The 27,384-nt window shown below is 33.5% G+C and overlaps 2 non-coding genes across 2 annotated transcripts; both read right to left on the reverse strand.

Annotated features, from left to right (window-relative positions):
* Nucleotides 1-23,550: 23,550 nt before the first annotated feature.
* Trnal-cag lies at nucleotides 23,551-23,633 on the reverse strand. The gene has a single exon. It is a non-coding gene; the product is annotated as a tRNA-Leu (tRNA).
* A 3,437-nt stretch (nucleotides 23,634-27,070) lies between these two features.
* On the reverse strand, nucleotides 27,071-27,153 carry Trnal-cag. Its single transcript has one exon. It is a non-coding gene; the product is annotated as a tRNA-Leu (tRNA).
* Between the last annotated feature and the right edge of the window lie 231 nt (nucleotides 27,154-27,384).

The raw sequence follows: 27,384 nt of genomic DNA on the forward strand, positions 1-27,384 counted from the left end.
TGCTAGTTCTATTTTTGCAGTGACAGATAGGGTTCTTCCTCTTCTTTTATGTCACACTCATATAAATTTATGCTGTCCCTGTCGCGTTCAAAAAATTCATGTCGCAATCGAAAAAGCGTTCGGATAATGAAGATAACAAATTGGAAGCTGTGGCCCGTGGCCCATCGTTTTCAATGTGTTCAGGCTATAAGTAAGTTTCTCACTTGCAAATATATACATACATATATAGTTTGAAAGAGTGTTGCCAGCCGACCTAGATACATATGTTACTTTACGCTAGAGCCATTTTTTTGAAGCACTACATTATAATTAAAATCATAAGCTAATCGATAAGGGAACAATGGTTACCTTCGGCTTTCCGAAGTATTCTTTATGCTAGCATGCTACATTTTGGAAGGTGTAATGACGTTTTTTTTTCTACAGAAAAATGTTGCCTTCTCTATGCTCTCTACGCACAAATGCTGAGGAGAGAGCAATGAAAAGGCAACATTTTTTATAGAAAAAAATGGCATAATTGTTTAAATTTTATGGTATAGATTAGTGCATCTGTGAAATGTTAGGATTCGCGTTTTTCTTGTTTTTATGATCTTCATTTATTAAATTTTTTGATGGATGCTTAATACGGATACATAGTTCTAGTTCTGAACTTTTTCTCTCTCTTGGAAGGCAACTGGGACAAGTTCTAACGATTTTGGGTTGATAACTCAACTTCAACTTTAATTTAGAACTAAATGACATATTTGAATATCGTTTGATGATTAACTGAGAATATTCATTTTCGGATCAAATTACAAGCACACAGTATGCTGGACAAATTTCGTGCTTTTAGTTCTCTTTTTTCGTAAATAAGAACTTGTGTTGTTAAAAGAACAATTGTTTTAAGAATATTATATCATTCATCTTAACCGCGTTTCTTTAATTTTGGATGCTGCTGACCGTGTTTTTCACAAAAGTGAAAAACTGTCACAAAAGTCAATAGTGAACAGTAATGTATTGGAAGAAATTTACTATGTGTCGGTTTAATTTTAATTATATTTTTGATTGTATTTCTGAAACCAACAACTAAAAATTAGCCGCTATGCAAACATTTTGAAATTTGAAAAAAAATCCTTTAGAAATATGTAACCTGGCAACATATGCATATGTGTAGCAGTGTTTACAATGAAAATGTTTCATGCAGAGAAAATTAGCAGAGCATTTAGGACAATTACCATTACAGCTATTCAAAGCCATGAATGCTACTTAGTTACTCTATGGGGCAGAATAGTATGAACCTACAAATGCATATATATGTATGTGTGCAGATTTCATATACATACATATCAATGTACTTATGAAATCAAAGTACAGATGCATACATACATATTTCCGCATTATATTTACTCTAGTTGAATTTGTTGCAAGCTTAGGAATATTGTCACAATTGAATCGAGTATTATGGTCGATAATATTCAACTACATTTCATATATGGCAACTAATGCACAAGCAGATTAATAAGCCAATAATTTCAATTTCAAATTTGAATTTGAATTGCAATGCATATTTCGATATGCGATTTTTATGTACATACATATATGTATATTTCGAGAATTTGAGTATTTGTTTGTTAATTTATTTGAGAATTTCTAATTGAAAGCGAATGAAATTTGCTTGACGATGCATTTAGCGTAAATTGACAAACAAATAATTACAGCTATTTAATTACAATTATCGTTCGTACGTGATAATGGGTGCGAGGTGAAGGGCTATATAGTACTTCGTTGTAGTTGTAGTTGTTGCTGTTGGCCACAAATTAGGAGGAGAATCGTTTTTTTTTGCTTTTTCTTTTGGTAATTCACATGATTGCCCGAGTTGTATTCAATTTAAGCTAATTCGATTCAAAGTTCAAATATGTACTTATGTATATATGTATGCTTGATAACATGAATAGTTAGTTGCCTTGTCCAATTTGTAGCTAAAAATATAATTTGCAAAAATTAGTTTGCGGAAAATGTTGAAGAGTTTTTTATTTGGTTGAACTATTCTACTATATGCTTCCAATTATTTTACGAGTAAATGCCTGCAATGGCTAACAGTCTAATATCCCCAGGGCTTGGAGGGCGGTCAGAATGGCGCTTATATGCACATTAGGGTGGTCCAAAAATATATTCGCGAATATATTTTTTTAAGTTTTAAGCTCTCACCCCCTAGGAATTTTCTAATTGGAAGAAAATAATACACGTATTTTTTGTAAAAAAAAACATATTTAGAACTGAATCAAAGCCCATTAAATTTGTCATGTATTTTATACGGGGAAAAAGACGTTTTCGTAGAAATGTTATAGAATTCTTGGAAGTTAGTTTTTTTCGATCGGAAAACTCTGTTTCTTTTTACGAGAGTTCCAATAACAATATCCAATTATTTATTTAACCATTTTTTAGTACTAACTAGCTTTTATAGGACCCCCAAAAACGCAATGGGCGAAACCATAAACAATTTTAGTACGAAAAAACGGAGACAACAATTTTGCATAGAAATGGTATGGAGTCTTTGAAAATCTATATTTTCCAATCGGCAAGCTCTACCGGCTTGATTCTAGAAATTAAGCTGTTGTATTAGGCTTGTATAAATAAAAAAAGAGAAAAGGGCAACAGTGGCTCTCTACCACAGCAAGTGGGTAATTGGTAAAAAATATAGCTTTCTGGCTTTATGAAACCAAAGTGAATCCCATGATGATCTATGGAGCACTCGTCTAATGAAATGCACAGAAGAATAAAACGATCTATCCACTCTAGTATTCTTGAAGGTTTCGACTTTTCTCCGCTTAGGTATGTAGATCACTGCTTGGTAAGATAGGCAACAATTAGCTCTTTCTCCTCTCACATCCATTCTAGAGATGAGTGGATGAAAGGCATTGATGGGTCGAAATTGGACAAAAGGGTTGGTGGCGGAGTCTTTTGCAGGTTGGTAAATTATGGTTTCCAAATCGGTATAGTATTTTCCAGTCCAATGTAGCTCCTTTTAAGGAACTGGTCGATTAGCCGTAATCGCTAAGAGAGCGAAATATCTACACTGATAGCCAACCGCCAATCAAATCCTTGGGCTTGTTCACAGTGCGCACGAAGCTACTTGGGCATGCCTAAGCTCTGTTTCGACCGCATATAATATTTCCTAGTGAGAGCCTGACCATAATGGTATTGCAGGAAGCTGGGTGGCGGATGAGCTAGCCAGACAAGTTGCCCTTGAATTGGTCTCATCGAAAAATAAAATATGTAGTTAGAGTACATTTAACTAAAGGTGGACTGCTCTCGGACAGATAGTTATCGCGTCAGCAAAGCGAATGCTAGGTGAAAGCCTGAACATGTGCAACAGCAGGCTTTTATGCTTGTTAGAATCACAAAGCCAGTTCTATTGACAGGATACGCCCCGATTGCACTTTGCGATGTCGGACGATATATCTTACCGAATCCTTACTGTCACAGCTGCTTGGAGGAAAACGAAGTTGAAACATCTCAAACTTTCTCTTAAACTGTCACGGTCACATCAAGTGCAGTGTTGCCGTTTTAGCCCTTTGGTGGCTAGATTTAGCTACCACATACTTTTTTTAGCCCTAGCCCTTTTTTAGCCCTTTGAAGAATTTATTTATACTTGACATGTATGTATATGGGTCATCCCATACAATATTTACACCACAATATTTTTTTTGGGGTGAAATACATTTTTTTACATTCTTTATCGAAAAAAGAAGACACATATTTTTTATTTCGTCATGGTATTCGAAAATCTCGAAAAAAAACTCCCGAAATTTTGAACTAACACACTTTTTTTAAATTTTTTACAGTTAATAAACTATTTGTCAGAGAAAATCATCAGTTAAGGTATCAAAATGTGCGTAATTATCTCGGCTTTTTATGAGAGTGTGAGATAGATTAAAATAAAAATAAAATGCATTAAAAAACCGAATTTTTTATTTATTATTATTTTTGTTAACTTTTGATTTAAATTTTTTTCAACCTGAATAGTTGTTAAACTTTATGGAGTAAGCTGTAAAAATTTGAGAATGGAAACACCAACACTGCAGATACGATTTTTTTCATACCTGCGTACATAAAGTTTATACTAAAGTTTATGTACGCAGGTATGAAAATACAATGCTTAACAAAATGGTAGAAAAAAATGGTCCTCGACCTCATTTGTAAAGAAATATATATTGTACCAGCATGCTGGTAAGTTATATGCTTCGAGTCTGATGGTACAATGACTTGATGGAGCCAGCAAGCTGGTGTCGTATATTTCACCATTCATTTGGGGTATTCACAACGTATGTCGTAAAATTTAAAAGCCTAAAAAGTATATGAAGGGGGTTCGCAAAGAACCATCAATGTCATATTATGCATTTTCGCAGTGTTAAAAAATAGTTGGTTGTGGTTTCAAGTTCTCTAAACATTTATTTAAGCTTTTAAAGTTTTCGACACTTACGACACCGTTGTGAATCCCTCAATTGTTTTTCTATACCATTACTTATTGAAAATGTTTGCGTGTATACTTATATACTTATAAGTAAGTAAAAAATTTTAACTACCATTTTTAGACTTTTTTAAGGAATTTGGCTACCACTAAAAATGATTCGCGGCAACACTAATTAAGTGTTGAGGCCTTCAGACTAGGGATGTTGCGAATGTGGAATTTTAGACATCCGCGGATGCGAATGCAGATGTCATGTATTTTTAAGAAATTATTTAAGTGGGTAAATTAGGTGACTTAGGTAAATAAAAAATGGAAAGGTTAGTAATTTTTAATAATCTGCCTTATCCTGAGTTTCGCCCGAAAATTTGTATTCCACCCATAGTAAATACATGAAAACCAAAAGTGAAAAGTGAACCGGTTCGGGAAAAATGAAACTCATGATAAGACTGAATGTTTTTTTAGTACTTGAATTTTAAAGTTGTAGCATTGTTTTTAATAAAAACTTTTTAAAGGGTCGTAAATCAAACCTTCGCCACTATATAACTACTCGCTCTAGACGACAAACTTGAAAAAGTTGAAACTTGACAAAATTGTAAATTCATTTCGAATGACACTGCTAGGGTTCGAAATTTCAGACTTTGGTATCGATACTGAGTACTCATTCTGGCATCGAGCTCATGGTATCGATACCCTAAAAGTATCAGGGAAAAAGTATCGATACTACTCAGTATCGGACTCATTAAAATACGTTTTTTTGGATACTTAAAATATTTTATTCTTCAATCGTATATCTAGTTATTTCCTGAAAATAAAACAATATAAATGTAAAATATTTGATTTTTATTTAATTGCAGAACTTACTTTCACGTTAGAAGTAATTTTAATGTTAAATGTATATATATATATACTTTCACGAATTTCAATTTTTATTAAGACATTTTTTTAAACTTTTTGGGTATGCATTTTCAATTTTAGTATAATAATGTGCAAGTTTGAATTAAAAGCCAACGGTAGTAGGCTACACGTAATAATTTGGCTACACGTAAATTTGAATAGGCTACAAAACTGCATACCCAAAAAGTTTCTAAAAATTCTGCATTTTCGCGAACTTTGCGCAAAGTTTTATGGCCTTATTCATAAAAAATAAAAAAGTTTTATAAACTGTAAAATGTATGAAAATGTCATTTTATTAAGCTCTTTAAACCTACTCTATTTTTTATGAATATGGCCATTAAACTTTAACTTATTTGGCTTATGATATGCAACAGACTACACGCAATTTCAGTTTATTTTAAGTGATGGACAAAATAGAATGATAGTAATCCATATAAGCAAAGAAAGCAATGGAAGAAAAAATTTAAAAAGTGTGTTTTTTAAAAAGTATTCGATACTACGAGTACTTTGCAAAGTATCGAGTAAAATCACCAAATAAGGTATCGAGTATTAAAGTACTCATTTTTATACCCTAAGTATCGATACTTACTCAATATCGATAGTATCGTTCGAACCCTAGACACTGCACCAGTTGAGAGGACTTTCAGTTATATTTTTTTTTTATTTTTATTGCGGTGCAATAATTACTTTCTGAGAATTTCATAGGAGCCGCAAATGTCGGATGTGTCCTCCTGACTTTAATAATCACAATCTAGCATCATGGCGCGATCGTTGTTTGAACACCGTTGTTTTTCAAGGAATTCTTCATTCTCATTCTTTTGCTTGTTTCGGAATTTGGAGAACCTGCCACCTCATCAGCGTTTTTCTATTTTAGTTTTTGTAATTCATTTTTATCTGTGACTGGTCAGATATACGTGTTATCAGTGCACTTGCATAATATTCTAGGGACCGAAAATAACAGCTATTTTTTACGAGCTAAATTTGCGAATGCGAATGCGAATATTCGCAACAACCCTGCTTCAGACCTTTTGTCGACTGATATAAATTAGTATATAATATTATAGGTGAGTGCGAAGTTCTAACTTTACGCGATTATCGTCATTTAATAAATTAACGTAACACATGTAACAATTGTCAGCGGTGGCTGATATGTGCATATAATTACCAAACATTACTTTCTAAAAAGCACACGTGTGTATCAGATATTATTACTACGTGTTAGTCAAGCATTTGAGTGTTAAAGCAGTCTAAGTATGACAACATACCAGAAGTAACTTGGTAATTATGGCAACAGAATGTGTTTATGGCTTACATGCCATCAACAATGGCGTGACGGCGATAATGAAGTGAAAATGACACAGCTAAAGTACTATTTCATATTTGTGGTTATTTGAATGCAAAAGCCGATATGGGCATGCCAGACCTTAATGTGATAATTCTCTATCAAATACAAAAGGAAACAAAAATTAAAGCAACTAAATATTTAGGTGGGATGTTGTGGTGCAATAAACCATTTCGTAGCATTTTCTAAGATAAACTCAAGGGGCCGTGAATTGCAGGTAATTTTGTTGCCAACTACTAATTCCTAATTGGGAAGAAGATGGTAAATTCTTAGTAATATATTTCGGTGCTAATACTTTTGCAAATGTGTTTGGCCGATCTTCTTCTCAAATTTTTGGTGTGCTTCTTGTGGATTTTACGAGAACTTTTTCTTGGCACAGATACACTCGGAGGTTGTCCAATGTTTCTAATTTAGATGTTGCTCAGAATAGGGATCGAATTCAGGTCTACGGAATGGTGGGACACACCTCTAAGTACTCAGCTACAGCGGCCGCGTCTATACTATTGGCAATTGTAAATAATGGTAAAGGCAGCGGTAATGGTAATGATAAAGGTAGTCGTAATTGTGAAGGTAATTGTAATGGTAATGGTAATAGTAATGGTAATGTTAACAGTAATGGAAATGGACTGCGTGTGTGGTAGTGGTAATGATAAATGCAGTGGTAATGGTAAAGGTGATTGTAATAGTAATGGTAATGTTAACAGTAATGTAAATAGATCCTCATGGTTAAGGTATGGAATTATTATTGTTAACGAATTTCAATGAAAATGTTACGGTAGTGGTACGGTAATGGTACGGTGAAGTTAATGGTAATTCTCGCCCCTTTAGGCTTCGGTAGTAAGCAATATACTGCATAGGGGGAAAAGAAGGCCTCAAAATTCAGAAAGAAGCCTTAGAAACCTTTTAACTAAAGAACTTAGGAAAAGGCGGTTCGTAAAGCAAAGTCGGAGTTTTGGAGGAGTTTTTATCCTTCTGTAGAATCTACCAAAAATGTTCCAGAACAGGGTTAAGACCTGTAGGAAGCTCTCAAGAAAACGGTCAAGAAAAAATTGCCATTATTTCGCGTGTGTGTCCAAGGAATTTTGACATTTTTGATACCTCACAGCCTGTTGCCTCACTCTTTCCTCAAGAAATAATGGAACGGGCATATATTTCTGTTGCAAACCTGGGTTGCCTTGTGCTCTTTTTTCACAAAAAACTTTAGAAAACCGTAGTAGAAAGCGTAGTAAATTTCTTAAGAACTGCGTACTGCCTTAAGGAAATTTGACTTAAGAAAATTTCTTAGCCATTTCTTGTACGTCATTTTATATGGAGTTTTTGCTTTTCTTGAGAGCTGCATACAGGCCTTTAGGGGGATGGATGGGAATGGCGAAACCCTTTCTAGAAAGCACTGCAAATAGTTCGAAGGGAACCCTTGAAATTCTTCTCTGTAACCACTTTAAAGGCTGTGACTTAAATCAGGCCTCATCAGTGGGCAGTAACGGATTACAGCTTCTTCTTTTTCTTCTTATTCGGCACTACAACTGTTTGTCGGTTTGGACCGATGCCAAAAAGCTTCAGTGTAAATGCACATTCATTCAAGCTTACTCAAAGGAATAAATCTGCGAGCTCTACCAAGATGCCTCTAAGGCCAAGCTGCTTTTATTCATCACAAGGAATAAGATTCCCAGATTCAACCTGGCTAACTTAAAGTATTTCGCTTTCGTATTTTTCTTTCTTTTTTCTCCAGCGCTAAGTATGTATTTATTTAGGAGTCCTACCTTCAGCGGAGCTAAAAAAAGGAAAGGTACACAGAACACCGAGTAAAAGGTCTAGGGTCTACGTCCTAGCTTTAGGGCTACTTACTTAATTTGGGGGAAAGCCGTGAACACAAACTAGGTATGTATTTCCAAAGGTCAGTCATTACTGGCGCGGTCAGACCAAGTGCAATGGAAGCCTTGAATGCCATGTGCTGAGGACAGTGCCACACGAAGTGCCTTGAGGTTGAAAGAACTGCATCTGTAGGAAGAACGTACGAGCGGACAAGGACGTGACCTGTATTCTATCAACGATTCATGTATTAGCGCAGAAATTGCACTAGGTCTGTCCTAATATTTTCTTCAAGAAAAACTTCAGCACAATATTTATAGCCAGAAAAGAGTGGATGACACTGCTTTTACTATACGCTTGAAGCATCTTTTTCTACGAACGCCTTAAAAATGGATTGTGCAGTAAGTGCAGGAGTTTTTCAACTCATCTTTAAACCGAAAAGTCGATTTGCCCAACAGATTCGTCTAGTGTGTTTCAGCCGGAAGTATTCTTGCAATAAGTTTTAGGCTCCGAAGGAACCAGGACAAGGTTTGCAACGCGGATATTCTTTGATAGACATGCACTTATTTAGCTCCGAAAGTATCCCCTCCACACATTCTGTTTCTCTCTGACAATATTATTCGCTTTCAAAACCATGCGGACGACATACTTATTATTGCCAGAGAGCAGTTCGAGAGTATCCTCTGTGACATTATTCAAAGAGATTGAATATTAAGGAATATATCTTGTGCCAAAACCGTCATCAACTAGCAAAAAAAAGCCCTGCCGGTTACGAGTGACGTAACCTTGGAGGGGGTCGTGGTCAGCGTTGCCTACAAAGTGAAGTATCTGGGACCAATTCTAGACACCAAATTTCTATGGACGAAACATGTTAATGCGACGATCTCCAAGACCACGAAAGCCTTGTGGTGTGGAAGGGTATGACAGAAAAGTCCTGGGAATGCAGCGCCAAGATCCTTAGAACTTGTGGTAAGTATACTTGCAGGACAATGGAAACTAAGAGGACATATATACATAAGCTGAGGATATGGTCAAATGATCTTTGCCAGTTCTGCCACTCGAGCAGCGAGACTCCACTAGTTACACACTCACTTGGAGGGTGATGCCGTCCGAAGAAGACGTTTGAGAAGTCTAGGCTCAATGTGGTCACAGGTTGAGCACATTTACTCCCTACCCACGAAAGAGCGGTTGAAGTTTTTGAGCGATCAAGGTTTAGCGAAGAGAGAGAGTGAAGAGTAGAGGTCCCAATAGAGCACTAGGTCCACAACTCCATTTTAATATATAAATATCAATCTATCCCCGCTATGATAAAACAATGCAGGGTGTTCAAGAGTTTTTAGTCCTCAAACTATGAATACTGGACAGAAATGCTTTGTTTCGACTCGCAGATTTTTTAACAGGACACTCAGTTCTGAGTACTCATGCTGCAATTCTAGTGCTGGCCGCTTACCGAAGAAACGATAGAGCATCTCATGTGAAACCTGCCAGCACTGGAAAGGACAAAAACGCGACTTCTAGGCAAATCATTTTTTTTGCGACTTAAAAGATATAAGTGATATCATTGCAACTTTATAGATTCTTAAACTCCACGGGTTGGATCAAAGAGAAATAACCAGCTTCTGCTGTTTTTTGATTACTTTTTTCTGTTACGTACAGCTAAAAAAATATTCCCCAGCAAATTGGATAAAATCTGGTAGTTGTAAATTGATGCCGCTCACCTTTGCACGCAATCTTAAAACTGCACTAAATTGACGGAAAAGAGAATTAGAGAAAATGTGCTCTGAAGGCAACGAAAAAAAAGTGTCACGAACATGCAACAGCATATGAACATATGCAGACACATGTATGTATGTATGTATATATGTGTGTGGTATATTTCAGACTGACTGACTGAGGAATTATTATTTTTTTCTAAAAGCAAACACACATTTTTAAATTTAAAATTACTGCTTTGTAAGGGATTCGGTAGGTAAAGAAGGAGAATGTGTACATATGAAAAACTTGTTGTAAATGCAAAAAATTTGTGTTGGTAAGATGAACACGAAGAATAAGGAGATGGAAAAGATAAGAATTAAAATAGAGCATATTCTAACAAAAAAAAAAATCGTTTCAAACGAGTATACGATGGCAGCAAATATTGTGCACAGAAATATGCATTGAAAAAAAAGAAAACATGAGCTCAATGGATAACAAAAAATGCAAGTTGAGAAAAAATGTATTACGTAAATCCTTCGAGAAATGGAAATTTTTGCTCATTTGCAACTTGACAAGCTTGCCACAATGTTGCACATGCTGCTACCGAATTTTCTATTGTTATCGTTGTTGTTGTAACGCAATAAGGATCGACACCGTTTATGGCCAAAGCATATATGTATGTATATATGAATGTATGCTGGTAATGGTTACCTTAGTGATACTTTGAAGAACAAATACAAATACATCAAACAAAAGCTTAGTATCGAAATGATTAAAAATATATTTATAAAGAATAGATCGCTCTCACCCGCTTCGCTGAGCGTATGAAATTTCTACGTGCTACATTAGGTGTAATTTATTTTAATTAAACTCAATATACTTTAAATTTTTTAAATATCTTCAAAATATTTTCAAACTAAAACTATCTTAAACCTCTCTCTTGTGATATTCTTTCATACTTATGTACTTGCAGTTTAAAAATAAAGCCACTTAAAAATCATTTCGATTGATATCCGAACTGTAGTAATTCATTGAAATGATTGAAAATTTTGAATTTCACTTTTTAAGCCGCTAATTCCTTTAATTCAATTTGAATTCGAATTTTCAAACATGTGGAGTAACTGTATTTGAATTTAGTAATTGTATTTGAATTTAGATTTAAAACAGGTGGCAACCCTCTTCAAAAACTTCAGAAAACTCTACCTGTTCAAGCTGAATATTTCTAATTTAAACTCGATTTTTAAAACAGGTGGCGACTCTCTTCGAAATATTTTCCTACTAAAACCCTATTAAATCCCTCTTGTCTGACGTCCATGTGATATATATTCCAATTATCAAATTCCTTTAATTCAAGAAGTATTTGTTTTTTCAAACAGGTGGCAACCCTCCTACTTGTAGCTTAGAACTAAGACCTTTATCAAAAACCTTTCGGTAGATATAGTAATTCATTTAAATTAAATGAATTTAATTTTTAAACGGGTGGCAACGCTTGTCAAACACCTTAGTAATATTTTAAATGTTCAATCTGAAGGTTTCTTAGCAATCTTCCATTTGACCCACCCATATATTAATTTTTCAGATAGCTTGCTAATAATTAATTTAAATTTGACTTTGCGTGGGGCGCATATAATAGCCACCTGAATTGATATGAAGGGTAATATATGTTCATATGTATGTGGATATATGAATAACGACCGCTTAAAATCGATCTCAAATTTGTACTTTCGCTGAAGAAATTTTAGGTCTATGTTATGTAGTTTGCCTATTGTCAATTAAATATAATGCTTTGTATTGCATGCGCCCCACGTTTTTCATTTTCAATCTCATAAGTTGTTTATAACGACTTTTGCTAAAATTTCAAAATCAAAAGTTATCAAAACAAATTCTATGGGACTGAGAAATATTATTTTCTACTTTTTAGTCCATTTATAAAAGCGTTGTATATTAAAAAGTTTTTTTTTTTATATTATTTATTTGTATTTGACGTCAACAAGTTTTTTCATCCCTCAACTGAATATCTATCTATCTAAGTTTTTTTTTTGAATCTTTAAGCCAATACCTCTGCAGAATCTTTAATTTGTGCTAGATGCCTTTTCAAATCATTTAGATTTTGCTTTGTAGACGCTATTCCTTAGAAATCACTGTCACTGCTCACTTCGTTGAAAACTTCTTCGACTGATAAGTCACGAATGCAACAAAATGTCGTTATAAATCCTTCCTCTGAAAATGGTAAGAGTCTTCTGGCCGATTCTAAATCTGAATGAGTAATTTTTTTAATGTCAACACCACTAAAATTAAAACGGCATAACTAATAATCATCAAAGTGCTTAGTTTTCGTTAGAGACCCATCTTTTAATATTTCATATAAATTTTGTATAAAGTAATTAGATACGATTTTTCAAACAGGTGGCAACCCTCTTAAAAATATTTTCAAGCTACTGTCCCCAGCGTTCACAGCATAATTTACAACCAATTTGTTTTATGTTTTGCTCAGTGAGACAACTTCTACGAGATGAAGACATGATATTAAAATCGATTTATTTTAGAAACGTACCGATAAGACTTAAAAATGAGCACACGAAAGCATTGATGTAGGAAAAAAATTAATAATAAATATTTTTAGTTTTGCCAATGCTGAGTTAATAACAATCCACAAACGATAACTTGGCACCAACAATTTGTTTCAAATTCGCCTGGATTACTTTTATTTCTTATTTTATCGACGTATAAAATCACAAAATAAATTGATAAAATTCGTCCAACAAATAAGAAGTTTAAATTATTTAAACGTCGTCTTTCAATTTAGAAATCAATTTAATTACTTTATTTCTGATTTAATTTAGTGGCTACATAAAAATAAAACCTATCGTCGAATGAAAAGTAGTTTTGTTGCTCGTGGCCTAACTATAAAGAAATTAAAAGGCAAGTACTGCGAAAATACAATATTCAAAATTTTTTTTATAATACGTTGAAATTTTGACCCTATTCCTTATTTGTGCATATACACATATTTACATATCTAGCTAAAGGCATGATTTGGGTAAATCTGAAACATTAAGCGAAAAAAAGAACAATTCCTAGAAAGCTCACTCAAGCACCCAGAAAAACACCACAGCGTTTGCGGTTTACCTGCGCACGCTTTTCTTCCTTTTCCTGTTCACACATAACTTCCGCTTGGCATCCACGTATGAAAAAAATGTATATGAAAATGTGCAATTATTAGGGTTGTCAGTCCCAGATTGTCGCTTTTTATTTTTAATTGATTAGTTAATATGAATTATAATATATTTTCCTTTCTTTACCATAAATAATCTACTATATTTATCTACCTAAATATTTAATACGCGAAGGCATTTTTTGCCCAGGATAAAAGATCTGCACCGTTCGCTCCATTTTCAAAAATGAGGTGTCAAATTAAATAGCTTAGCGTGGAGATGTGCAAACTGGTTTTACTTTTTCTAAACGAGCTGCCATTTGATAAAAAATTGCATTCAAATAATTTAATAATCAATGCCATCAGATCCACACCGTTCGTTCGATTTTCAAAAATGAGGTATCAAATTAAAGGGACTGACCTGTTGATGTGCGACAAGGTTTTATTTTTTCCAAAAGGAGATGCCACCTGATAAAAAAAAATTATTTTAAATGATTTAATAAGTTAAATAAACTATTGCTATATGGGTATCAATCGAAATAGTTTAAGAAAGGCTTTATGTCATAACTTCATGTACAAGGGTTGCCACCTCAATATGAACTAAGGGAATTAGGCAATTGAAATATATGTATATCAAGGTGCCAGACGAAAGAGATTTAAGACGATTTCAGTTTGAAAATATTTTGGGAGAGGGCTGCTACCTGATTGAAAAGCCGAATTTAGTTAACTTAAGCACAAGATGTATGAAATGTATGGAAGTGCTAAGAAATTGTGATATATGTAGTTTGAACATTAGCATTTTTTTAGGTTCTGAGAAGGGTTGCCAGCTGTGGAAAATGTTAAATTAAAAATATTTAATAAGCTAATCGAATTAATAGAAGATGTGAATCAACCAAAATGGGTTTGGAAAAGATTTATTTCTGAAATCTATTTAGGAGACTTGCCACGTGGTTAAAATATCAAATTCAATAATCAATAGAGTTTTGGGTCATAGTATCTGACGGAAGAGGTTTAAAAAGATGTTTGTTTGAAAATACTTTTAAAGAGGGTTGCCACCTGTTTGGAAAGTCCGACTTATTTAACAAATTAACTATTAAAATATGATTGTAAAACGAAAGGGCTGTAATAAAACTTTAATTTGAAAAATATATTTTTATTCGGGCTACCACCTATTCGAAAAGTACTATCTTTACTATCTACATATCGTTGGTATAGTAAGGAAAAGACGTATCTCATAGCGTCACTGAAATGCAAAAAGCCACAACTAATTAAAATGTTTTATTGTATAAAACGATGTGGGCACTTATAATTCCATGAAATGCATCATAACCAATTAAAAAGTGAATTTTGGAGTTTTTTTTAGTTAGTTACGGCTTTTTGTATTTCAGCGACAATGTGAGTTACGCTCTTTCCATACTACACCAACAATATATTAAGTGTGGTCTATATAGTGCTCTTTTTTGAATCATGTGTTAAATATATTGATAGTGACAGCTCTTTTCTGCTGGAACTTTTGACAGAAAGTCAGTATCATATCTCCGCGGAACGAAATTTTTTAGCAGTACAGGATGATTTGATGGAATATTTATGAAGGTTTTTGATTAGGGTTTCCACCTGTTTAAAAAGTTAAATTCAATTTTGGCGTCTCAACGCCATGCGGGTTCACTAGTTTTCTTTATTTTCGTACAGAATTTTCTTTGAAGATTCGTAAAAAAAAACGTTACAGAATTTAGAAGCTATTTCGTTAAGATTTCGGGAACTTTGGTTTGCAGGTATGTGATTGAACGCACAAGTATTTCAATAATTTTTTTTTTTTTTTGTAATAAGTTTTGCCTTTTGTAACACATAGATAATTGAAAAAAAAAAATTTGGTTGTTTTTTTTTCAGATTTTGGTTGCTTATTTTTTTAACAAGTGGCAACTGTGCTTCTTCAGTGTTGCCCCACACATATGCACATATAAATAGATATGCATGTATGTTTGCCAACTCGTTTAATCGTGTTCTTTTGTGCGTTACCAGTTTACGCTTTTATGCATTTTTTGAAATGATTTTTCTTTACTTTGCCACTAAATTGGTTTCGCAAACCGAGTTTTTACATATCGTTATGATTTTAACAATAACGTACTTTCATATCTGTGTATGTATGCATAAGAGCAACCATAACACTTTTTTTATATATAGCTGCAATATTCGCTTGAGAATATCGCATGTATGGCAAAGCTTGGACTAACACCTGCTAACGACAGCTTTGTAAAAGTGAATTCGCAGCTTTGTTGTAAGTGCGCTGGCATGCAATTCTTTTGGTATGTTGTTGTTGTGTGCATACATACATACTCAACAGGCGTTGAGTGCTCTACGTGCGCGATGAACAAGAAATCTGTTGAACACAGGTGTGGGTGGTAAAAAAAAAATACTGGGAAAAATAGAAAATTCGAAAATAGTTAAAATTAAATCTATTTATTATTTTGAGATGCAATGGATATTTTTAATAATATTTTGTTGGAAATTTGATTTAAAAATTAAGTTAAGTTTTTAAAAATTTTCGAAATTTGTTCACAATTTCATTTTTCATATCACGCACATATTTTATAAGATAGAAAACGCTAAGACCGCCAGCATATAAAAGAAATACCAATCAACCGAAATTCCTATAAAGTTCAGTAAAAAAAATTTATTTCTCGTATTGTTAATTCAACGGAAAAATTCATGAAATTAAGAAACACCAAAGTACAATAACAAAAGTGACTTTGCAATTAGCATACACTCCCTTTTCCCCGCTAAGAAAAAAAATATTTGACTTTCTTATTAAACTGTTTGATATCCTGTCATCCTTGTTGAAAGTCTAGCTCTTTTCCAGAATGCTTCTACAACGAAAAACTTTTTTGTATACCGTCAGTAATTAAATCGATACCTTGTTTTATTATTAGCTTATTTGCGTTTTTACGCTGCAGGCGATCATCAACTTGATGCTGGCTACTGTAAAACAACAAATAAATGTATGTATGTATGTGTGTATGTATGTATGTATATCGTTAAAGGGGTTATATGGGTTCACCGGCTTTCTTGCTGTGGCTAATAATTAAGTATTCAATTCATTAATTAGCTGCCAAGCACAAAACAATGCGAAAAGTTCAGAAAGTTAGAAGAAGGTAAGCAAAAAACGAAAATACAGCACAAAAACTTAGCAAATCTGCAATTTCAGTGGAGATTTTCAGGTTCGTTAAATATTAAAACACAGCTCATGGGAGTACTCACATTGTTGTTGTTGTAAATACGTGCTATCGCAGCTCTTCGTTGGTTTTCTTAATGCAATATGTAGTTTATTTTTGCTGTTATTGTTATTATCATTTATTTTTGTTTTGGTTTTTGCGCATTAACCGAAAGTTTTCTTACCAACAGCAACAGAAAAACTCCTACAATGTCAATGAAGAAATGCTGCGTGAAAACGGTTTGGTGGAGTGTGGGCGGGAGAAAATTGTTTGTTTGGTGTAGTGTGTGTGTGTTGAAGACAAATGTTGCCATATTCATAGTTTTAACTGTAAATTCTCAAGTATTGCGTAAGCAGAGTTTTAGTAATTTTTAACCTCTCCGCCACCTTTGTCAGCAAAAGTAAGTTAAGTTCTTACCCCTTTTCCCTCATCCTTTGCTTACATATTCATTTTGTTTTTCATGTTTCCTTACTTTTATTCACTGTCGGCGGTTCTCAGTCTAGAAATGAGAAATTTATAGCCTAAAAAATTTAACGTACATTGGATAGTTGTTGAAATTAGGATCTACTGAGTTTTTCAGAAAAATCCGAAAAGTAAATAAATTATAATGCCGACGTCATCATTGTCCAGCAGCTAGATTCCAACATTTGCTATCGATATTTTTGGCCGCCGAAAATCTCCAATAGAATAACAAGCGCCCCTAACAATATGCAACATCTAAGTAGTTGGCCTCCATACTGCAAGATTTGGCGAATTACTAGACTGCGGATGTTTTTGCAGAAAACGAAGCCTAAAAATATGTATCACTTAACTATAAACAAGATGTTGTATACATTTAGGCCACACTGCTTTTCATTTAGAGAATTTTAGCGACGTAAATTTAGCGCAGCCATTGTCAGAATTCCACTGCTGACCCACCCTTGGCACTTGCAAAAGTTCAGATTTGAAGGAATAAATTAAAGTATATTTTTAGATCCTTTTTTTAAGTACAATTTTAAGATAAAATACAGCCTTTCCTGTTTTGAGCGAACGGCGTCAGCTGCATCCCAGTGATACGGCTTAACAACCCTGAATTTTCCAAAAATCTCTTCGTTTTTGAAGGTTTTGTTGAAAATTAAGTTTGTTTTCTTCAGAATTCTCAGATTTTCGAAAAAAAACTCTGGTGGCAACATTGCTGAAGACGCAAATTCGTCTATAAAATTAGCCGCAACACTGCAAAAAAGAAATATAAACTTTTTCGTTGCATATTTATAGGGTTTAATTTACCATGGTGCATAAACGCCTAACTCTGGTGCGTGTGCGTGTGTGAAACTTGTGATTTAACCGCCTTGGGGAATTTTTGGTGTTTTACTCTTTTCGCTGATACGTATATGTACATGCTGTAAAAAGTCGAAGATATCAATGACTTTTTCGTTAGAACTTTCTGGGCGCTACATTACTTTTCTTTTGCACTTAGACAGTCCACAATTTTTCTTACTATACTGTACTATACTATACCGCATTTAGGGCCAATTTCACAGAGTCTAGTTAATTCAGAATCGGCAGTTAACTACAGATTTTCAGTACAATCAAATTCTGAGGTAGGGCGTTCTTGAAAAGTTTTCTGAGAGAGGCCGTTTTCGAACTGTCGATATCTCGAGGGCGCGAATTATTTTTTCATTCCATTACATTGAGTCGACAAACATGTTTTTTGCATATATTTGGCCACTATTTTTTAAATCCCATACATCTTCAGTATTTCTGCAGCGGAATTCTAGAAATCCCAACGCTAAATTTCTATCGCTAAAAGCCTCTAAATAAATAACATACGGGCCTAAAAATATGCAACACGAAAGCATAAGAGGTTCAATATAAAACCTTACTCAAAATGGATATGTTATGTTCCACGAATTCATTTAGAGAATTTTAGGGAAAGAAATTTGCGTGTCGTTTCTAGTATTCCTCTCTCTAAACTAAAAACGCTGAACAGCAATGGAATTCTGACAATCGCTTCGCAAAAATTTGGTCGCCAAAATTCTCTAAATAAAACGCAGTGGGTCGTCTTAATGTATGCTACATAAAAAGTAACATATGCAATGAGCACGATTGAGAGAATACAAAGGTTGCGCCGATCTCGGTCCGCTATTCCTCTCTTAACGAATTTGACAGAATCGTGGTTTGCATGACGTCACACTTGTGCAACTTGTTTACGTTTTCCTTGCAACATTTTTTCTTCTTCTTCCATTCTTGCTCACGTTTTGGCATTTGTCTCTCGCAATTGCACCAGTGTGACGTCACACAAAAGTTATTCTCAAAAATCCTCTCTGATCGGCGCAATCTTGTATTCTATCATTCTTGTGCAATGAGTACACAGCCAAATCTGGCAGTATGAGGAGCATTTTTGGTGATCAAAATAAGCGATACAGAATTTCGGAATCCGGCTGCTGGAGCTCGAAACCAAATTAATATTTAAATTGTTAAATTTTGTGTATTTGCATGTGAAACCTTTTTTCATACAAAACAAAGGATTGAATAGCAGCTTTTGGAACGCTCGCCCAACTCAGCAGCACAACCGCTGATTACTGGGCCTTGCAAAGGATGGACCAATGCATCGAGAAGCAACAAATTCACTGAGAAACAGTGTTGCAACAAAATTAATTTTTTGCAATTTAAATTTTTTATTTTTTATTTTTTTTTTGTATTTCACATGGCACGCTTTGATTTAGAAGAAACAAATCAGAGCAGCTTTTGACACTTCGATACCAGAAGTAACAACAAAATAGACGCAAATGTTGTTTTTGCTCTAATGATACTATCTGTTTGATATGCCTTGGCATTAAAGAAATAAACTTAAAGGTCGTGCTGTTTTTCTATTCACAATGATACAAAAATTTAAAGGTAAATCCGAAGTTTGCTAACATAACAAAAATTTTTGAAAATTTTCAACCCCACACATATGTTCATAAACTAACAGAAAAAAGTATTGGCACAGCTGATTTTTTAAAATATATGCAACATTTTTTATAAAAATTTGGTTCATTCTACAAAAAAAAAAACATAAAAATATAATTTATATACTTTGCGCAGAGCTCGCGAAAACAATTCAAATTTTCATGCAAATTTTCAACTTTTAATCAGATTTTTAACATTTTTTTTGAATATGCAGATTTGTAGCAACAAAGTACAGGTCATAAGTAGCTACGAACTACCGTTGATTTTTGGCAATTTTTTTCATGCAGTCTCTTCCAAACAAAAAATTTTTTTCCAAAATACTTTATATGGAAAAAATGTAAAACACCTTCAACAAAACAAATTCTCAAAAATCATTACGCTTTTTGACTAACTCCGAACTTGCATTTTTTTACTAGAATTTAATGCGCTACAAAACTGCATACTTAGGAAAAGTCTAAAAAATCTGATTAAAAAGTTGAAAATTTATAGAATTTTCGCGAGTTTTGCACAAAGTTTATAAATTATATTTTTATGTTTTTTGATGTAGAATGAGCCGGCAGTGTACATTCTTACTTTTAGTCTCAAATGAAGCAAAATTGAATATTTTCATCTATTTATTTGTTGTTTTACTTTTAATTGGCGTTTGATAAACTTACAAAAAGAAATCATGGCCGTCGAATCGAGCGAACAGTTTCACCCTTAAATACTTGTATGATGCTACATATTTACATAAAAATATGCCTTTCTGAATCGGTGTAGGGTACTTTAATTATCTAGGTATTCATTTGCTTACAAATACGCAAATACTACTCGCTGCTTTTGCAACTACTTACTAAATGTGTTTTCGATAATTTCTTTTATACTATTTATACGAGTATAATCTTACATATTTGTTATTTGTTGACGAAGCAATAAAATTGCATATTAAGCAAGTCAATGGCTTTTGCACGTTGCAAATTGCTAATGATTAGGAAAACTCATGAACAAGGTTCAAGAACATCTAAGTGAATTGAAATGAATCGAAGAAATGACAATAAGCGAAAATATAGTAAAAACAAGTAAAAATGTGGATGTCACGCAAGGGGAGAAGTATACATATCTAATATTCCACAACAAAATCAAGAAAATACATACTAACGAAAATTAGATATTCCAAGTTAGTTATTAAGATAAGCAAGGAACAAGAGGAACTTTGATCCTGTCAACGTGTACAAAAAAAAAAGGTAAGTGCGCCTGGGCCACACCGTAGAAGTGAAACTTACGTTACTTTTCTATCTATACATACACACATCTGCTTTTGCTTAAGGTTATATTTTTTCGCTTTTTTTCTATCCATGTAGATCCCTACCTCTACCACTGTTCGTTTTAATAACATTCATGTTATTCTGTTTTTCCAATATCTTCATTTTTATTTTCATACTCTATCGATAACAAAATCGATTATAACGTTCATCAAAATATCGATAACAAAATCGATGACAAATTCGATAAAAATTTCAATAGCAACATCGATAATACCATTGGTAGCTAAATTGATAACAAAATCGGTAAATATCTATAACAAAATCGATTTATATCTATAACAAAATCGATAAAGGTCGATAACAAAATCGATAACCAAATCGATAAATATTGATAACAAAATCGATAAATTTCGATAACAAAATCGATAAATATCAATAAATATCGATAACCAAATCGATAAATATTGATAACAAAATCGATAAATTTCGATAACAAAATCGATAAATATCAATAAATATCGATAACAAAATCGATTTATATCGATACCAAAATAGATGAATATCGATAACAAAATCGATAAATATCGATAACAAGATCGATAACAAACCCGATAAATATCGCTAACAAAGTCGATAAACATCGATAACAAAATCGATAATAAAATCAATAAAAATCAATATATTCCCCTTCACCTTTGCCCTTATATATATAAGTAAAGTGTTTAAATTTACTTTGGTCTTCATTTTTACCTTTATTTTTACACATCTTTGTTTTTGTTTTTATTTTTACCTTTGCCTTTATAATTTTCTTTATCTATATACGTACTCACCTTTACTTTCATTCTTGTATTGTTATTTCTAAGTGTTATCCTCTAACCTTTTATTAGCAAGTTTTTGTTAAATTCAAACCATATGCATACTCACAAGTACTTGTTTCAGCCCCAACCATTTCCGTTGCACCATTTCCGTTGCATCATTTCCGTTGCGTACACACAAGAAGTACTTGTTTCAGCCCCAATCATTTCCGTTGCATCATTTCCGTTGCACCATTTCCGTGTGCAATTTCCGCGGAATTTGCCGTTTACTCCCACCCAACCAACCGCCGCTAAAGAAGTTTCACTTCAAAAGATCTCAAAAACTCGTCTAACAAATATGCAAATGTCTGAATGAATTCTTTTCGGAAGCTTTCCACGCCCTCTACTCGAATATCGAACACGTGACGACTACATATTAATACTCGTATTAAGAAGGAATGAAGCCGCATCAAATTCTAATACTGTTAGATAAGTTAGAGCAGTCGAAAGGGCTTCTTAGAGGTTTCTTTTATAAATAAAACACAACAAAACCCATCGTCGATTTAAAAATGGCATTTCTAATGTATACCCGTAGTTGCGTAGGTAACGTATACGCCCCGAAGCACTAAACGCACTCATCTAACACGTTTACTCGCACGCCTTAACTTAAAATCCATATTATTTAAAAGCAATTAAATATTGACGTTTAGAATTATTGCACAGTATTCCTTATGCCCACACATATTACTTTCGGCATGTATATAACAATTATAGAATGAATTTGGAGTGTGCCAATAAAAATTGTAAAAATGGAATGTTATGCCACGTTCAAATTGACGAGTTAAACATGTTAAATGGGCTTGAAGTAGTTAAATGAACAAAACGTATTTATAAACAAGTTAAATGGTAGTAGTTATTGAAATTTGTTCGCTAATCGAGCCAAAGATATCGAAATCTATGTATGTGTTCTTGTGAAAATAACCGAGTATACGAATTTTTTCCAAACGCATTTGAAATTCGAATCAAGTTCGCCCCAGCGGCATATTGAAATATCACAAATTCAAACATTTAAAAATGTGTTATACGCATTTTGCAATATTTTTCGCTTGCTTTTCATATCATACGAGCTGTCAATTGCAAATATGTTGCCCGCTTAACACACAAAAAATGTCGCGAAAAATGCTTCGGCAGCTGCACTGCATTCTTAATAAACACTGAATGACATTTCTGTCAAAAATGTTGCATTGCTTGGCCAGGGGTTTTCGACAGCTAAAAAATGCGAAATATTAAAAATAAACGGTTGATCAGCTCTACCATACGAAACAATGAAGAGCCAGCGAAATCAATGTAAAAAATACATAAATACATATCGCACACTCTCTTTAAAAGAGACACAACTCAAAATTTGTTTTCCTTTCTGCAAAAGCCGGAGCAAATTTTTGTTATAATTTGTTAAAAAAAACCTAAGGTAAAGTCTCCCTTGCCCATATGATTATAATGCGCTATGAAATAGTTGTTCGCATTTTCTGAAAAACGTGTAAATTTTTAGTTGTGCCCCTTTTGAAAACGGTGTGCAGTATGTATGTATGTATGAAGCACTTTTAAATTCTGATTTATTTTTGATGCGTTCCGGATGAACGACATCAACTCTATTTCCAGAAAAAAGGCATCAACAGACCGTCACTGTACTGTAAAACGTATTTTTAAAGAATTAAGAAAATTATTAAAAAAAAGAATAATCTGAAAAGACGCTTGCCAGTCCGGTCGATATTTTATTTTTCGTTGAAAGTTGCTAGTTAGACCTTACATTCTAAAACAAACCCATAATTCGAAAGTTTCTATACTGCGAGTTTTCCTTGCAATAATTAGTTTGGATTATCGAAAGTTGGCTGTACCTATGCACTTTTAATTAAAAATCAGTATTTTTCCGTGTTTTTTTGGATAACCACATTCTATACACACGTATTCAAGCTCTCTCAAATTGAACTTACTAAAAAAATTTTAACCAAATGAAATAAAAAAAATGGTTCTTGTCAGAAGTGGGATTCGAACCCACGCCTACAGAGTAGACTGCGACCTGAACGCAGCGCCTTAGACCACTCGGCCATCCTGACACTTGCCGCCAGCAATCAAGAGTGCACACTTCTGAGCGTTTTGCTCGAGCAATGAGAATGCTTATCGCTTATTCTATACTCGCCTCTCGCTTTGAAAGTAAAATGCTTAAAAATAAAAAAATCTAAGCACAATATATAATTCTAATGCGCAGCGCTTACGAATGGTCACTAATTATATACTACATACATATGTATATGCAGTATGCATATGTACATAAGTATGTGCGTTGGAGAGCACTAGCAGACAAACTAGTCATACATGGTACATAGTAGTCGTACATACAGTGTGTACATACATACATAAGTATCTTGTAGAGAACGAAGAAACTTATGAACCAATCGACAGCACGTTAGCGGTGAGTACACGCGTACTGGCGCATACATTAGAATATATGTACATACCCTGTAGAAAAAATTATCAATTGATTAAAATAACCAACTTCTAGTTAGATGTTTTTTGGGAATTCGATAAATAACTCACTCTTAATAAGCTATGACAAAACTTGCTTTAAGTTAGTTGTAAAGTCGTGCAGGAGTCATGCAGACGCTATCGGAAGTTTATTTTCTTTGCAAGTTTCTATTTAAATATCCTCAAAAATTGCTTTCAATACACTTTATTCTGCACTTCGCAGATTATTTTTCGTATTCAGGACAAATAAAAGTAAGCTCGAAGTTTTATATTATCATTTTAAAATTATGTCTGATCAAATTCAAACATGAAACCTCCTACAAAAGAACATGTAAACAAATAAGGAAATATGTATTAATGTAATATAAAATAAGTAAATAAATAAAATTATAAAAAACTTGAGAACATCTTTTTTGTTGATAGTTTATGTCCAAAAGTAGTTACAAGTTAACCAGTTCTCACTATTTTGCGTCCATCGCCCTTCAAAAGTAGTTAGCTACGGCCAAAGAAAATAGTTAATAAATAGTTACCACTAGTCGACTGCTAGTTAGTTAATAGCTAGCTACAAACTAGTCCCATTTCCTGCAGGGTATGTATGTATGTATATATATATCTGATGAATGCGCAACAGAATCGTATGTAAATGAAGAAGCGAATAGATTAATAAAAGGTAGGCAATAACAGTAAAATAGATATATAATTATGCACGTACATATTTAGTTACATATGTATGTCTGTACATTAAGGTGGATCAAAAATGCATCGAAAAAGTTAAGTCCGAATTGTTCTTTACCGCAAAAATATACCCGTGTTTTTATTTGTTTTTGAATCACAATATATTTAGAGGTCTCTCAAAGCGCTCAAAGTTTTCCATGTATTTTATATGAAAAAAAAAAAATTTATTAGAAATGGCATAGAATTCTTAAAAATTAATATTTTTCGAACAGAAAATCTGTTTATCTTCAGGAATTAACTAATAATAATACCCATTTAATTATTTAAGAATTTCTTTATAGTACTATACTTACTATACTTACTTAACTATATTCGATCGAAAAATATTAATGTTCAAGAACTGCATACCATTTCTATGAAAAGTGTTTTTTTTTTATGTAAAAGACATGGAAAACTTTGCGCGATTTAAGCGATCTGGGTTTATTTTTTCCATATATTTAGAGCAATCCTAGGGGGTGAGAGCATTAAAATTCCAACTTAACTTATTTTGGACCACCCTACTGTACATATGTTCATTAGGATGGCCCAATTTTTTTTTCCAGCCACCCGCAGAATTGAAGAATATCAAAAATATAATATTAATACCCGAAGGCACTTGTACCCAAGTTTCTCCGTTCGTACGCCTGTGTACAAAAGAGGTTGCCAAACTTCCCTCAGACCATGGCTCCCAAAAATTAGCCAAGAAATCTAAAAACCAAAATTAGGAAGCTTTAAAATGCCATCTTTCAGCCAAAATACAGCCTGTCAAAAATCACTGAAAAATTTGTTTTTTTTTCAAGGCATGAAAAACCGTTTCGTTTTACAAAACCGAAACCAAAACCGTAACCGTTATCTTGACCTTTTCAAGCACAGAATTCAGTCGGTTTCCAGAAATTTATAAAAATCAGCAGCAGGATCTGGCAACCAAATTTTTTTTTTCTTCAGTACCATAACCATGCGGTTTCACAAAAAATGACTTGCACATGAAATTTGTTGACTAGTATGTGGATAGCCTTACTTTAAATTCTTATATATTGTGATTTATGGCAACACTGATAAATGTGCTGCAATTTAAGGCGAATTTATACAAGGCGGTAGCAGTGCTTTCGCTGTCACTTCAATTGAAGTTTCTCGCTTCACTTTAGAAGCCTGCACTTCGTCACTTCGTTTTACTTCCCTATCCACAAATTACATTTATCTCCAAAAGAAATAAGAATTTCTTTGAAGTAAATAATTTATTTAATCAAAATCAGCAATATTTTGCTAAAATTCTTTTTAAGCAGTAATTTTGGCAAAAAGCTACTAAAAAGATGCCTAAAAAATTAAATCTCCGATCTGGCATCGGTATTTGAAAGAAGTTATTTTGACTTTCATTTTCACATGTATAGTTAAAAAACGCAGAGAAATGAATGGGTGGATAAAGTTTCATAATTCTTTAGTAAATATTTCACGAAAATAACAATTATATTTAAGTTTTCATACATCTTCAATTTTAGAGCAAAAAGCAAATATTTAAGTGAATCTGGTGATGACTTTATTTTTGTCAATCTTGTTTTAATTTTCTTATTCCAAAACCGAAACCGGAAGGAAACCGAAACCGAAACAAGTTTCGAAGAGCGAAACCAAAACCGAAACCGAAACACTTTGCAAAACCGAAACCGAAACCGAAACCGGAACGTTATTTTGAATTGGTTTCAATCCTTGGTTATAATAACTATAAAAATTGACTTGCTTCCTCTAATACATCAGTGTGTGCCGCCTGGGCTTTGAAGTTTTCCATATATATATTTTACATAGGGAAAATAAATTTTTTCGTCGAATATCTATAAATATATAAAATTGATTCTTCCCTAAGGAGAACGTATGGAAAATTTAAATGCTTCGGCGGTTTCCCTACTTTCGACGTTCTTTACTTCTTGTTTCTAATTTGTAGAGTATTTATGGACCACCCTAATATACTTACATACATATGCCCTAAAAGTGTTTAATTATTCACTTATATACATATATTAAGTTTTTCTTAGCTGCATACATACTTTTCAAAACAATGACGACATTCAAAAAAAAACTCTTGGTGTAGGCATGCATACAAAAATTTCTTACAAAATACTTTGATACTAGAAAAACTTTTTCTTTTAAGAAGCTATTTTTTTGGTCAAAATTGCATGCGTAGACTTCAACAGTGTATAGTGGCAAACTTTTAAAGCTCTTAATAATACATTTTTTAAGCTAAAATATTTATGGCAACTGCATTCAATTCGCTGAATAAAGTCGCTTACAGTTTTTCGCTTCTTTCATAAAAAAATAAATGAATTGTCAGAAGTGGGATTCGAACCCACGCCTACAGAGTAGACTGCGACCTGAACGCAGCGCCTTAGACCACTCGGCCATCCTGACCATTGGCAACACTGGCAGCCGTTCGCCACTTCACATGCAGTGCGTGTGAATATGCACTTGGTGAAAAGTAAACTGCGCTGGGTGATTGTGTGATTTAATACATAATAATGAAGCACATAAAGAATGTATGTACATTAGGGTGCTTTGTTTTTTTGCGACTATTGTTTTTTTCACTCCTACCTCGAAATTTTGTGGAAAACAGCTAAAAAAAACTCCCTGAAAATTTGAACA

This window comes from Rhagoletis pomonella, unplaced genomic scaffold, assembly GCF_013731165.1.
Source record: "Rhagoletis pomonella isolate Grant_MI unplaced genomic scaffold, Rhpom_1.0 Rhpom_scaffold_00001, whole genome shotgun sequence".
NCBI lineage: Eukaryota > Metazoa > Arthropoda > Insecta > Diptera > Tephritidae > Rhagoletis > Rhagoletis pomonella.